Source organism: Saccopteryx bilineata, chromosome 4 (genome assembly GCF_036850765.1).
Source record: "Saccopteryx bilineata isolate mSacBil1 chromosome 4, mSacBil1_pri_phased_curated, whole genome shotgun sequence".
NCBI classification, from domain to species: domain Eukaryota; kingdom Metazoa; phylum Chordata; class Mammalia; order Chiroptera; family Emballonuridae; genus Saccopteryx; species Saccopteryx bilineata.
The window spans coordinates 164,957,249-164,971,255 of record NC_089493.1 but is presented as its reverse complement, the minus strand read 5'-3'; the positions used below and the strand labels follow the sequence as shown (position 1 = coordinate 164,971,255).

At 38.0% G+C, this 14,007-nt stretch overlaps 1 protein-coding gene across 2 annotated transcripts in view; it reads right to left on the bottom strand.

Annotated features, from left to right (window-relative positions):
* Positions 1–14,007, bottom strand: part of UBE2D2 (ubiquitin conjugating enzyme E2 D2) — a 67,393-nt gene that overhangs the window by 52,081 nt on the left and 1,305 nt on the right. The gene's annotated exons all lie outside the window — the stretch shown is intronic.

The window sequence follows — 14,007 nt, the reverse complement described above, 5'->3', positions numbered from 1 at the left end:
TCATATGACCTCATTCATAGGAAGAATCCAAGGAACAATATGAACTGAGGAGCAGAATAGAGACAGAGGTGGGATCAAAGGATCCAGAAGCAGAATCAAAGGATCCAGAAGGAAAGCGGACAGAGGAAAAGGGGATAACAGGGTGATAGGATGGGACGAGAGCACAAAAGCAAATCCTGAAGGGAAGGGGGGAGGGTATTACAGGGAGGGGGACAGGGGGGATGTACTGGGGAACATGGGTGACATTAGAATCTATGTAAACACAGTAAATTAATTTAAAAAAAGTGAAGCACAATGATTAAAGACTCAAATAACCTTTTGTTGCTCAGGAATCTGACCTGTAACTAAACTCAGTGATGATATATTATTCCCTTGATGCAATAGGTGAAGTAGGAGAGGTTCTAGAAGTAATTCCCCACCACCTACAACAATATACCTTTATCAAAATATGAATTATGTTTCTAAATATGCAAAGATGCCAAGCTCATTAATCATCAAGAGAAGTTATCACTCCTGACTAAACTTTAACACTAAGCTAAATTAGGTCTGACTCTTAAGCTGGGCAGTAAGTACATAAGTATTTGTCATATCAGTGTCTCCATGTTTATATACATCAAATATTTCATAATAGCATAAATTTTGGGACTCTAGCTATTTCTAGGAATGGAGACTACAGTTTAAGAGTTACCAAAATTGTCTCAGAATACCGAGACATAACTAAAATTATGGTCTTAGTTTTCACCAAGAATGGGCTTTAGAAAATACTATGTTTATTCCCTAACTTGAAAAAGTACTATGTGGTCACGATCACTGGGATGAACTTCCTCTATCTGTTTTAAGTTATGCTCTATAACAACTTGGCACTACTGTTTTAGTTTTTATATAATTACTTATTATCAAATAAGTCCTGTATTTTACTTTGTTTTTTTTAAAATGGTGAGCACATCCATAGAGGGATGGACGTGACCCAGTGCAGGATGTCCAAGTCAGGAAGTGAAGAAGGGCCTCCCCAGGAGAGGGGGGAGCAAGAATAGTATCTATGCTGGTGAGTCACAGCAATGGGAAGATTGATTATATACAGGGGAACTGATCAAGTGTATAAATATATTAATAATAATAGAAGCCAAGTTTCTAATGGCCAGATAAGGAATACCAATACTGAAAAGAAATTTAGCCTATGGTACTAAACTGCAGCCCCAGACAATGACTTGGCTGCAACCTCAAAAAAGACCTGAGCCAGAACCACCTTGCTGTAAGACACTCTCAGATTCCTAATCTTCAGAAATTATGTGATAACAAATGTTTGTTATTTTAAAGCAGCTAAATCTCTTTCTCATGCAAGATTAAATTAAAAAAATATAAACAGGATAAGTGCATTTTCTCAAAATGTCTCCTAACAAACCACTTATTCATTATAAAGGGAAAAGGAATGCTGGTAGACATCACCTTCATCAAGTTATGGAAGTGAAAAATCTCAGAAATGTGTCAAAGTGAAACTGTATGCCCCTGACAGCACATAATGAAAAGAATACAACCAAAATCATATACCACTTGATAAGATACAGAGTAGGATACAGCACTGCTGCTGTGATATTCCTGCCAAATCTATATGGCTTTAATCTGATCATGAGAAAACATCACGCAAACCTAAACTGTGAGAAGTTCTCTAAAATAACAGGTCCATAATTTTTTTTCTTTGTTACAAAGAGAGGGGGACAGACAGACAGACAGGAAGGGAGAGAGATGAGAAGCATCAATTCTTTATTGCAGCCCCTTAGTTGTTCACTGATTGCTTTCTCATATGAACTTTGATTGGGGGGGGGGGAGCTACAGCAGAGCGACTGACCCCTTGCTCAAACCAGTGACCTTGGGCTTCAAGCCAACGTTTGGGCTAAAGCTAACGACCATGGCATAATGTCTATAATACCATGCTCAAACCAGCAACCCCGCTCAAACCGGTGACCTCGTGGTTTCGAACCTGGGTCCTCCCACGTCCCAGTTCAATACTCTATCCACTGAACCACTGCCTGGTCAGGCTGAAATATAATTTTTAAAAGTATCATGACCGTGAAGCCAAGGGAAAACTAAGGAACTTGAAGCGATTAAAGGTAGATAACTAAAAACAAGGTAAGTCTAAACTGGATCCTTTCCTATACAGGACATCACTGGAACAACTATCAAAAGTTGAATGTGGTCTGAGGATTAGATAACAGTAAGATCTCAATGGAAATGTCCTAATTTTGATGATCGTACTATGATTGTGTAGCAGAATGTCCTCATTCATAGGAAATAAACATTACAGCATTTGGGGTTAATGCAATATCATGTTGACAACTTATTCAAAAATAGTTTAAAAAATGTTCTCAGTATTGTATATGCAATTTTTCTGTAGCTTTAATATTATTTAAAATTTTTAGAAAGTTATGAAAAAAGAGCATGATCGGTGGTGGTGCTGTGAATAGAGCAATGACCTGGGACGCTGAGGTTCCAGGTTCAAAACCCTGAGGTCGGCTTGAGCTCAGGCTTCCCAGCCTGAGCACAGGATCACTGATGATCCCAAAAATATCACATATATTACTAACACATCCAGTGACAATATTTTGAAGTTTGTTGAAGAAAAAATTTGGAATTCGGTTCCTTTTTTCCACTTAGAAATATTTTAAGACATTACTTTTACAACAATACGATGTGTGTGTTTTTTGTCTTTTTTTGGTTGGGGTGACAATGAAGTGAAATGCTAAACAGACATTGAGATCCCATTGATGATCTCACTGACTTGAGCCCAAACATCGTTGGCATGAGCAAGGGGTCACTGACTCAGCTGGAGCCCACCAGTCAAGGCACATATGAAAAGCAATCAATGAAAAACTCAAGTGTCGCAATTATGAGTTGATTCTTCTCATCTCTCTCCCTTCCTCTCACTCTTGTTCTCTCTCGGGGGGGGAAAAAAAAATGTCCAAAGGCCTAATGCATTCACTTTATTAAAGTTTGGTGATTTGAAAGTATATTGTGCCTGACCTGTGGTGGTATAGTGGATAAAGTGTCATTCTGAAATGCTGAGGTCACCAGTTCAAAACCTTGGGCTTGCCTGCTCAACACACATACAGGAAGCAACTACTATGAGTTGATGCTTCCCTGTTCTCCTCTCACTTTTGCTCTCTTTCTCTCTCCTCTCTCTAAAAATAAATAAAACTTTAAAAAAAAGTATACTGGATTGAATGGTCCCTCCAAAGATAGGTGGCACATTTTAATTCCAGGAACCTGTGAATGTTATCTTATTTGGAAAAGGGTCTTTATAGATGTAACTAACTATCTTGATAAGATAATTCTGGATTACATGTGTGGGCCCTAAATTTAACATCAAGTGTCCTTATAAGAGACAAAAAAGGAGAAGGTAATGATGATGAAGACACACAGAGGAGAAGGTAATGATGATGAAGGCAGAGCTTGGAATACTGTGACCACAAATAAGGAAGTCAAGGAATGCTTAACAGTCAGCCACAAGAAGCTGGAAGAGATAAGAAAGGACTCCTCTCCCAAAGAGCCTCCAGAAAGGAGTATGTCCCTGCTAATACACCGATTTTGGACTTCTGAGCTCCAAAACTGTGAGAGAATAAATTTCTGTTGTTTTAAGTCAGATTTTTGGTAACTTTCTACAGCAGCTACATGAAAATAATATAAATGGTATAAATAAGGGGACATTTGTTCTAAACAAAAATCATTCCCATTAGTATACTATTATTTTAAAGAATCTATTTCTAAACTGATATCACTGTGGATTCTATAAAATAAATCTGATTTCAAAAATGTTATCTGCTGCCTGACCAGATGGTGGCACAGTGGATAGAGTGTCAGACTGGGATGCGAAGGACCCAGGTTCGAGACCCCAAGCTCGCCAGCTTGAGTGTGGGCTCATCTGGTTTGAGCAAAGCTCACCAGCTTGGACCCAAGGTCACTGGCTCGAGCAAGGGGTTACTCAGTCTGCTGAAGGCCCACGGTCAAGGCACATAGGAGAAAGCAATCAATGAACAACTAAAGTGTCGCAACGAAAAACTGATGATTTATGTTTCTCATCTCTCTCCGTTCCTGTCTGTCTGTCCCTATCTAACCCTCTCTCTGTAAAAAATAAAATAAAAAATTAAAAATGTTATCTGCTATAAGCTGTAAGAGGTTGGCAAAGGAATATGCTCATTTATACTGTCATGATGCCCTACAGTGGTAGGGGAAGTCTCAAAGGACAGCAGCAAGTATTTCTATTACAAGATAATTTTAAAGAAAACTGTTTTCACTTCTAGGCCAACAAAAATATCACATATATTGCTAACACATCCAGTGACAATATTTTGAAGTTTGTTGAAGAAAAAGTTTGGAATTCGGTTCCTTTTTTCCACTTAGAAATATTTTAAGACATTACTTTTACAACAATACGATGTGTGTGTTTTTTGTCTTTTTTGGTTGGGGTGACAATGAAGTAAAATCCTAAACAGACAACACTGACACCTAAGATTTCAAGATTCTATCAATTCCATGGGTCAACATTACTGGGCAGTTAAGTCACAGTAATAACTAATGTTAAAAAGTACCTTTTAAGTAGTGCGTATTTTCTTTCTACTCATCCCCCATAGGTTATAGGGCAGGGGTCCCCAAACTTTTTACACAGGGGGCCAGTTCACTGTCCCTCAGACCGTTGGAGGGCCAGACTATAAAAAAAAATTATGAACAAATCCCTATGCACACTGCACATCTTATTTTAAAGTAAAAAACAAAACGGGAACAAATACAGAACAAGTAAATTTAAATCAACAAACTGACCAGTATTTCAATGGGAACTATGCTCCTCTCACTGACCACCAATGAAAGAGGTGCCCCTTCCAGAAGTGCTGCGAGGGCCAGATAAATGGCCTCAGGGGGCCGCATGTGGCCCTCAGGCCCTAGTTTGGGGACCCCTGTTATAGGGTATGTAACACTATCCCCATTCTATAGACAACAAAGCTGAAGCTACAGAAAATCATTTAAGTGACTTACCTAAAGCCAAAGGGTTAGAACACGACTCAGTAGGCATGATGCTCCAAAATCCTACAATTTTTCCCACCACACCACTTGCTATTAGCATTTCCTTAATGTTGCCGGCAAAATCTGAATGGCTACCATGCATCAGGCATTCAGTTATACACAGGGAATATAATAAGACAGGGACTTCCACCAGGAGAGCTCAGTCTAATCAATCATGTCCATATACTAAAAAACAGATCTATAATGGAACCCTACTGCTTGCATGCCTGAGGCATATATCACAGAGAAGCCATTCCTGTTGGGTCTCCAGGGATGAATAAAAAAATTCAGGAGGAGGAAGTAGGGTAAGAAAACATTCTCTGTATAAGAAAAAGTACAAAGTCTATGGGAAAATGATTCTGAACAGGATTAAATAAAATTGTTTCAATTATACTAATATTTCTCAAGATACCCATATATGCAATGTAGAAATAAAGGTGGCAATATATTTGTCCTAAATTTTGTCCACTTTCAATACGTTTTTAAGTACTACATATTTCTGCAGATTTAAAGCAGTAATTTGCCTCAAAAAAGTTGCACCCACTAAGCAAATGATAATCATTGTGTTACGATGCACAAACAGCACTTAAACATATATGCATTACCGTCTATTTGACTCCACTGATATTCCTGCTTCTTGTTATATAATTCAATATTCATTTGAGAAGTTATTTAATCGTTATTTAAGTATTTCTACTATACTAACCCATCCCCATGGACTTATAGCTAGAATACAGAAGTTTTCAATAAAAATCAAAGTCCTTTGATTCTTTAACCCCAAAGTCAGATTATTTTAAAACAAACATGAGCAGAGCATAGCCTTCTATTTTTTTAAAATTAGGTGACCTATGAGACAATAAAGTTGGTACAAGCCTAACTACATGAATATTAAAAAACTAGAGCATGTATTCTTTTGCTACAGTGTAACTGTTTGAGAAACAGATTTTCATTTTATACTAGAATGAAAAGAATATACTAATAACCTTTAATGCAGCACCTGAAGAGGATCCTTTTTATTTAAAAAATACTATTCTTAAAGTATTTGTTACTTGGTAAGAAAATGTATTTTGTTTTTAAATAATATTTTGATTTGATTATATGTTTTAAATAATTTATCTGGTACCATTTGTGCTGTCAATTTTAATGCAAGTGTGCATTACTTCACAAATTCATTTGTATCCATCAAAAATATTAGTAGTTTGAAAAGCGTTCTAATAAAGTTGGGAAACACTACATATGAGGAAGGAGGAGACAGCTCATCAAAGCTAAGAAAAATGAGTGATATCCATGTTAACTATTATGAAGATTAAGTAAAAACTGAGGTATCCATTGAATCTGGCAATTAAGTAATTATCAATGACCTTACTAAACAGTCCCAGAACAGTGAGCAGACTATTCTTTCAAGAACTTTGGCACTGAAATGCCAGAGATGGGAAGGATAAGGAGGAATGTATTGGCCCTAGTGGGGGAGGGGTGTTAAAGAGTACTTGGGGGGGGGTTGTTTGCTTTTTCAGAACAGGGGAAATCCTGGGTAACTCTGAATGCTAGAGGAATTGCTAAAGAAGAGACTGGAACTAGGAGTACAGGGACAATTACTAGAGAGCAAGAATCTGGCAGAAATCTTCTCCAAAGAAAAGAAGAGCAATGATTAAAGCAATTTTGGAGAAGTGGTTGGTTCTGTAGTCAAGAATGCATGCATACAGCCCTGGCTAGGTATCTCAGTTGGTTAGAGCAGTGGTCCCCAACCTTTTTTGGGCCACGAACGGTTTAATGTCAGAAAATATTTTCACGGACCGGCCTTTAAGGTGGGACAGATAAATGTATCACGTGACTGAGACAAGCGTCAAGAGTGAGTCTTAGATGAATGTAACAGAGGGAATCTGGTCATTTTTAAAAAATAAAACATCGTTCAGACTTAAATATAAGTAAAACGGAAATAATGTAAGTTATTTATTCTTTCTCTGCGGACTGGTACCGGTCCGTGGCCCGGGGATTGAGGACCACTGGGTTAGAGCATTGTCCTGATACACTAAGGTTGCAGCAGGGTCAATCCCTAGTCAGGCCACATACAAGAGTCAACCAATGATTGTATAAATAGGCAGAACAACGAACTGGTCTCTCTATAAAAACAATAAATAAAACTTTTTAAAAAGTGTATACATCTAAATCCTGGCTCTTCCTACCATAATCATATAATCATAGGCAAATTTGTTTACTTCTCCAAGTCTCCATTTTCTCATTTAACCAGGGAGAACAGAATTCTAATAGGGACGTTCAGAAAATTCAGTAATTCCAATACAGAGTACTAAAAAGATGGTAGCTGTGGGGTTTTATTTTAAAAGGCCTCAAAGGGAAATCTTAAAAAAATAAATAAATCACATTTCAATTTTCTCTGTAAAATAGGTAATTGGGTCACCTACTGAGATTAAAACAGTGTTTAAGTAGGAAAGTGATTCTTAATCTTTCAGAGAGATTAAAAAATCCATTTGATGAATATAAGGAGGACAGAACATCAGAAATTTACCGTTTTAAAGGAGTTAGAGACACACTCCAACAATAAAGAGATGTTGGGGAAAAGATCTTCTGGTTCCAGGGCATACTTTTATGTACCCCATTCTTTGAACAAAAGAAAATGCATCCTCTGGATTTACATACCAAACCACTATATACAGTGTGTCCGTAAAGTCATGGTGCACTTTTGACCAGTCACAGGAAAGCAACAAAAGAAGATAGAAATGTGAAATCTGCACCAAATAAAAGGAAAATTCTCCCAGTTTCATACCTATTCAGTGCAGTTCAATGTGGGCTCACACACAGATTTTTTAGGGCTCCTTAGGTAGCTATCCTGTATAGCCTCTACAGACTCATCACTGACTGATGGCCTACCAGAACGGGGTTTCTCCACCAAACTGCCGGTTTCCTTCAACTGCTTATCCCACCGAGTAATGTTATTCCTATGTGGTGGCGCTTCCTTATAAATGCGCTGATATTCACGTTGCACTTTGGTCACGGATTCAAATTTAGAGAGCCACAGAACACACTGAACTTTCCTCTGTACCGTCTACATCTCAACTGGCATGGCCATGGGCTGCTCCACTTGTATACACGGTGTTATGTCATCATCTGAGCAAGCGTACATGCTGCCACATCATCCTACAGAAACTGGGAGGGTTTTCCTTTTATTTGGTGCAGATTTCACATTTCTATCGTCTTTTGTTGCTTTCCTGTGACCGGTCAAAAATGCACCATGACTTTACGGACACACTGTATAAGGGGACAGGGCCTACTAGAAAGATTCTAGACAAGGTCAAGAAATCCAGACTCTTAACTTACTGATTGATTTTAAAGAGACAGAGAGAGGAAATGGGGGAGAGAGAAGGGAAAGCATTCATTTGTTGTCCTACTTAGTTGTGCATTTATTGGTCGCTTCCCATACGTGTCCTGACAAGGGATCAAACCTGCATCCTTGGTTTTTCAGAATGTGCTCTGATCTACTGAGCTGGCCATGAAATTCAGGTTCTTGATCCAGCCCTAGTAAGTCACATGGCCTTTTTAGAAAGTAGCTCCAAGATGTGTTGCAGTGCTAAAATTTTATGACTATTACTTGGAATCTTAATCAACTCTGTAGACAAAATAAATTATACTTAATTTTTCTATGTCATCGTTTATTATGATTTTGAAGGTTAACCTAGGAACCTAACCAGCAAAACTTTATTTCTACAGAAAAAAACAACTGTGCTTCTGCATTTCTGGGATGAGGCTGCAGAGGTTCCTGGCAGCATCAGGCATGAGTCAGGTATTCCTATCCTGAAAACTGCCTAGGAGCAGCCTTCTATCCCTGGACTAAAATATCCAGAATTGGACTTTGTCAACACTTCCTCTTTGTCAGTCACAGTACAGTAATACTCAAGGGGAGACTTTAAAGTTTCTCAACTCAATGAATCTTTTGTAAAACAAAGCATCCTTTTCTATTAAAAAAAAAAAGTACTTCCCAGAGATTTCAAGAAGTTTATCTTTTAGACTAAGAAGGTATGTCTGCTTTCCAAGACAGAACTAATTCAAACAGCCATTTATTTAATATTAAAGTTTCAGTATTCTACAGGACTATTTGCAAATTTGTTTCATCTTTTTAACTAGAATTCCCTCTATCTTTTTTTTTTTTTAAGTAACAGATCTTATTTGTTTTTTGTTTTTTTGGGTTTTTTTACAGAGACAGAGAGAGAGAGTCAGAAAGAAGGACAGATGGGGACAGCCAGACAGGAACGGAGAAAGATGAGAAGCACCAATCATCAGTTTTTTGTTGCGACACCTTAGTTCATTGATTGCTTTCTCATATGTGCCTTGACCATGAGCCTTCAGTAGACCGAGTAACCCCTTGCTTAAGCCAGCGACCTTGGGTCCAAGCTGGTGAGCTTGGGGTCTCGAACCTGGGTCCTCCGCATCCCAGTCCAACGCTCTATCCACTGCGCCACCGCCTGGTCAGGCCCTCTATCTTTACCTCTGATGATATTAATATATCATGGTATCACACTTCTAATACATTATTTTAAAATAACTTTTTAAAAATTTAGTAAATTTGTAACAGTGTTTCAACTCCTTACCCCTTATCCTTAAGAATCATCCTTTGGTAATTGCCCAATCTTAAATATTTTGAAAGTATGTAGTCTACAGAAAGATGATTCATAACATGAACACAAGACAATGAAGTTAAAGATTAAAATGCAAACTTCTACTTATGAGATCAGTGCATTTACTAAATTGGCTTTCCCCATAACTTTATACATAACCACACAAAACCATAGCAAAGTTAATTGAAAGTTTACATAAACTTCCTTAATTGTGCCTATCTACATAAAGCAGTTCTCAGACACTTTTCAAAAGACAGAAAATACAGTTTAAATTATTTAATCCTTACATTCCTGATTACTTACTGAACCTCAATGAGTCCTGTTATTTCTAATTCACATATTAAACTGGTGCCTACCAACCTACCAAAAGAAAGTGTAGTGGTTGTTTTAAAATTTGAATTGGTTGCCAAAAATCTGATTTGTGGCTTGGCTTGCCTTTAAAAAAAAGTAAGAAAAGAAAAAAAAGATTTGGCAACATTAGGCCCACAGATTCTAGTAATAGCAACATTTGGAAAGAGCTGGGTAGCAGTTGCCTGCCCTCTTCTGACAGCACATGCAATTTCTAGCTCTCCCCCAACCCCCAACCCCCAACCCCAAACCCCAATTCTCTTTGCTCACTCAGGTTACCTGCCTTGCCTTTACAGTCATCAGAGTTTGACATCTTTTTTTTACTGAGAATTAATTTCTATCTATCTATCTTCCTTCCTTCCTACCTACCTACCTATTTTCTCTTAAGGGACCTTAAAAGAAGCTAGCCATAAAAATCTTGATCATAATTACAGAGAACAAATTGACGGTTGCTCGAAGAGGCATTGTGAGGAATGGGTGAAAAAAGGTGACAGGAATGAAGACATACAAATTGCCTGTTATAAAAAAATAGTTACAAGGATGTCAAGTACAGCATAAGGAATGTAGACAATAATAGTGTAATAACTCTGTACAGCAGCGATTCTCAACCTGTGGGTAGCGACCCCGGCTGGGGTCCAACGACCAAAACACAGGGGTCGCCTAAAGCCATCGGAAATACATATTTTATTTAAAATTTTCCGATGGCTTTAGGCGACCCCTGTGTTTTGGTCGTTCGACCCCAGCCAGGGTCGCGACCCACAGGTTGAGAACCGCTGCTGTATAGTGTCAGATGCATACTAAATTTATCAGGGTGACCACTTTGTAAGATATATAAATGTCTAATCACTATACTGTACACCTAAAACTAATAAAAATATTATGTGTCAACTATAATTGGAAGATAAAATTGTTTCAAAAATCTTTATTATGCCTGACATGTGGTGGTGCAGTGGACAATGCATTGACCTGGAATGCTGAGGTCACTATTTCAAGGCACATCAGAGAAGCAACTACAAGTTGATGCTTCCCACTCCTCCCCCTTCTCTCTCTCCCTCTCGAAAATCAATGAATAAAATCTTTTTAAAAAAATCTTTATCATAGTCCTGGCTGGCTGGCTCAGCGGTAGAGCAGAGCATCAGCCCAGTGTGTGGAAGTCCCGGGTTCAATTCCTGGCCAGGGCACACGGAAGCACCCATCTGCTTCTCCACCCTTCCCCCTCTCCTTTCTCTCTATCTCTCTCTTCTCCTCCCACAGCCAAGGCTCCATTGGAGCAAAGCTGGCTCCAGAGCTAAGAATGGTTCCTGTGACCTCCGCCTCAGGCGCTAGAATGGCTCTGACTGCAATGGAGCATCGCTCCCTACTGGGCATGCCAGGTGGATCCCAATCAGGCACATACAGGTGTCTGTCTCTGCCTCCCTGCTTCTCACTTCAGAAAAATACAAAAAAAAGAAAAAGAAAAAAACCTTTATCATAGTAATAGACTAAATCAAGTAATGATCCTGGCATTAAAGCTGTATGGAACAAACGTTAACTATAACTAGCAGGATACTGTTAAAATGTACCAGGCACAATTACTGTTAAGAAAAGGGTTTTCAGAATCCTAACTTGTCTGTTTTCAAGATATCCAGCCTTCTACTGTTCTCAAGAATAAAAAAATTAACTCTGTATTTCAATATTATGGTACTGTAAGAGCACCAAAAAGTTTTCTGTGTCTGTATAACAAAAGTAAAGAAGAAGCCTGACCTGTGGTGGCGCAGTGGATAAAACATCGACCTGGAAATGCTGAGGTCACTGGTTCGAAACCCTGGGCTTGCCTGGTCAAGGCACATATGGGAGTTGATGCTTCCAGCTCCTCCCCCCTTCTCTCTCTCTCTCTCTGTCTCTCTCTCTCCCTCTCTCTGTCCTTTCTAAAAATGAATAAATAAATAAATTAATTAAAAAAAAAAAAGTAAAGAAGAAAAACAGGAAGGGAGTTAAAAAGGGTTTCTGATCAGCCAAAGAGACCACAACATTCACAGAACACATGAAGCCCTCTTCACTCAGAGTCTACTGGGTCTTATTTTAGACGTAATTTTAATAAGCTCTGTGATCTGGTTTCCCAACCCACAACAGATGAGATGCAGCCAACTGGAAAAGAGCTGGGGGTGGTGCTGCTAGAAGCAAACACTCAAAGCATCAAAATCAAAGCTCAAGACCTATAAAGTCAGCAGAAAACCTCAACATAACAGGCTGGGGCCATTTGGTATAAATAAAAACAGTCACACAGGGTCCCAATCCCTACACTGGATGTTCATAACGACCCTTTAGTACACTGTTAAAACTAAGGTCAGGAGACCTTAGAGTGTGTATCAAAATGAAGCCCTTCAAAGCTTTTTCCAAAAAAGACATGGCATTTTCAAATTCACTGAACACTATTTCCCGTGTCCAAGAAACAAGACAATGAATTCCTCAAGATGCCATATGTTAAACATACTTGTTCTTAGCAAAATTTTATTAGAACCCAGATACAGCAGTTCATAATAGAGAGAGTATTTAAGTAGAACTATTTTTTCAGAGAATGGTAATTGGGAAGGTTCAAGACCAAGGTCAATTATATAAGCCACCTAAGTCTTTTTGGGATATCATTGTAGATATATTACAAGGGTTGAAGATAAAATAGGACTGATCTCCTCCATATCTAGGTAAATTGGCAACTTAAAACTGGTGTCATACAAAAAGGTTGGGGGAAAAACCTCTGTTCTGTTTTTACAATCTTACTGACTAGTATGCCTTATTTTTCTAACCCCTGGCAGTTTCAGAAGCTGAGCCATACTTAAGGAGGGCTCTAGGTAATAAACTGGGGGGTGGAGGAGAATATTGAGTTTCAAAAGTAAATTATCATCATCTAAACTTGATTTTCCTTATTAAAATTTTTATAAGGACTTATTTTAGAGAAAATGTAGAGTATGTAGTAACTCAAAAGAAACCAAATTACCTGGGGCAAGTACATTTAAAAATTAAAATGCATGCTTTGAGTGCTATTCCCCTCTCTGAAAAAAATAACACCTGTATCAATCAATGTAGAGATTAAATGCTACATTTCTTGACTAAATTACCACACATTATACTCACTCCTCTTCAGGTTTTAAAATAAGAGTACAATTTGCCTCTATAAGAGCCTAGTAACTCCTAAAAGCCTTAAAAATGTATATACAGTATATTTTTACTTGGATTACCATTCTTCAGTGTGCTCCTGCCTCTTGAACAGTTATGAGATCTATGAATCTTGGTTCAAGTTTCTTTTAATAACCTGCTTCATTTCAGTATGAGATTTACTCTTTCTAAAGTCTGCCTTTTTCCATTTGTTAGAAATCAAAGAATTCAAAAGAATTTGGTAAGGATCTAACCTAATTTACAGTAACCACTGGGATTAATTTCATATTAAAGGTCTCTGATCAATAATGAAATGAAGACTAACTGCTGAGCTGAAGTATTTAAATTGCCCAACAATCTTCATTTTCACTAGGTTAAGACAAAGTGAAAATTGGTTCTCTTCCCCTTGCAACTCCATCCTATCCTTCAGGACAGATAGATAATCGCACTAGCTACTTCTAAGTGGTGGGTATAATACAGCCAAGTGAAACAGCAAACAAAACTCACCAGAGGCACTTTCCCACTTCTAAAAAAAAAAAAAAGATAGTGAAAGGCACTAGAAAGTGACAATATTGGAGGGGGACCCAGAATTTTAAGCCAAGCTTGTATTTTAGAAAAACCGTATAAATTACTAATCAAATAATCCTTTGTCTTAAAGGGCAAAGAAGTCCTTTCTAATGGAGAAATCTAATAAAATCCCCTCTGAATTAAAAGGGTCGCCCTGAACATATCACCTAATTTAAGCTGTAATAGGAAATTGTTTAATTTCTCCAGTGATTTTCAATATTCAGGGTCCTATCTCTATTCTTGCCAATTTAACAGCTTTTCTATTAGATCCATTCCTGCA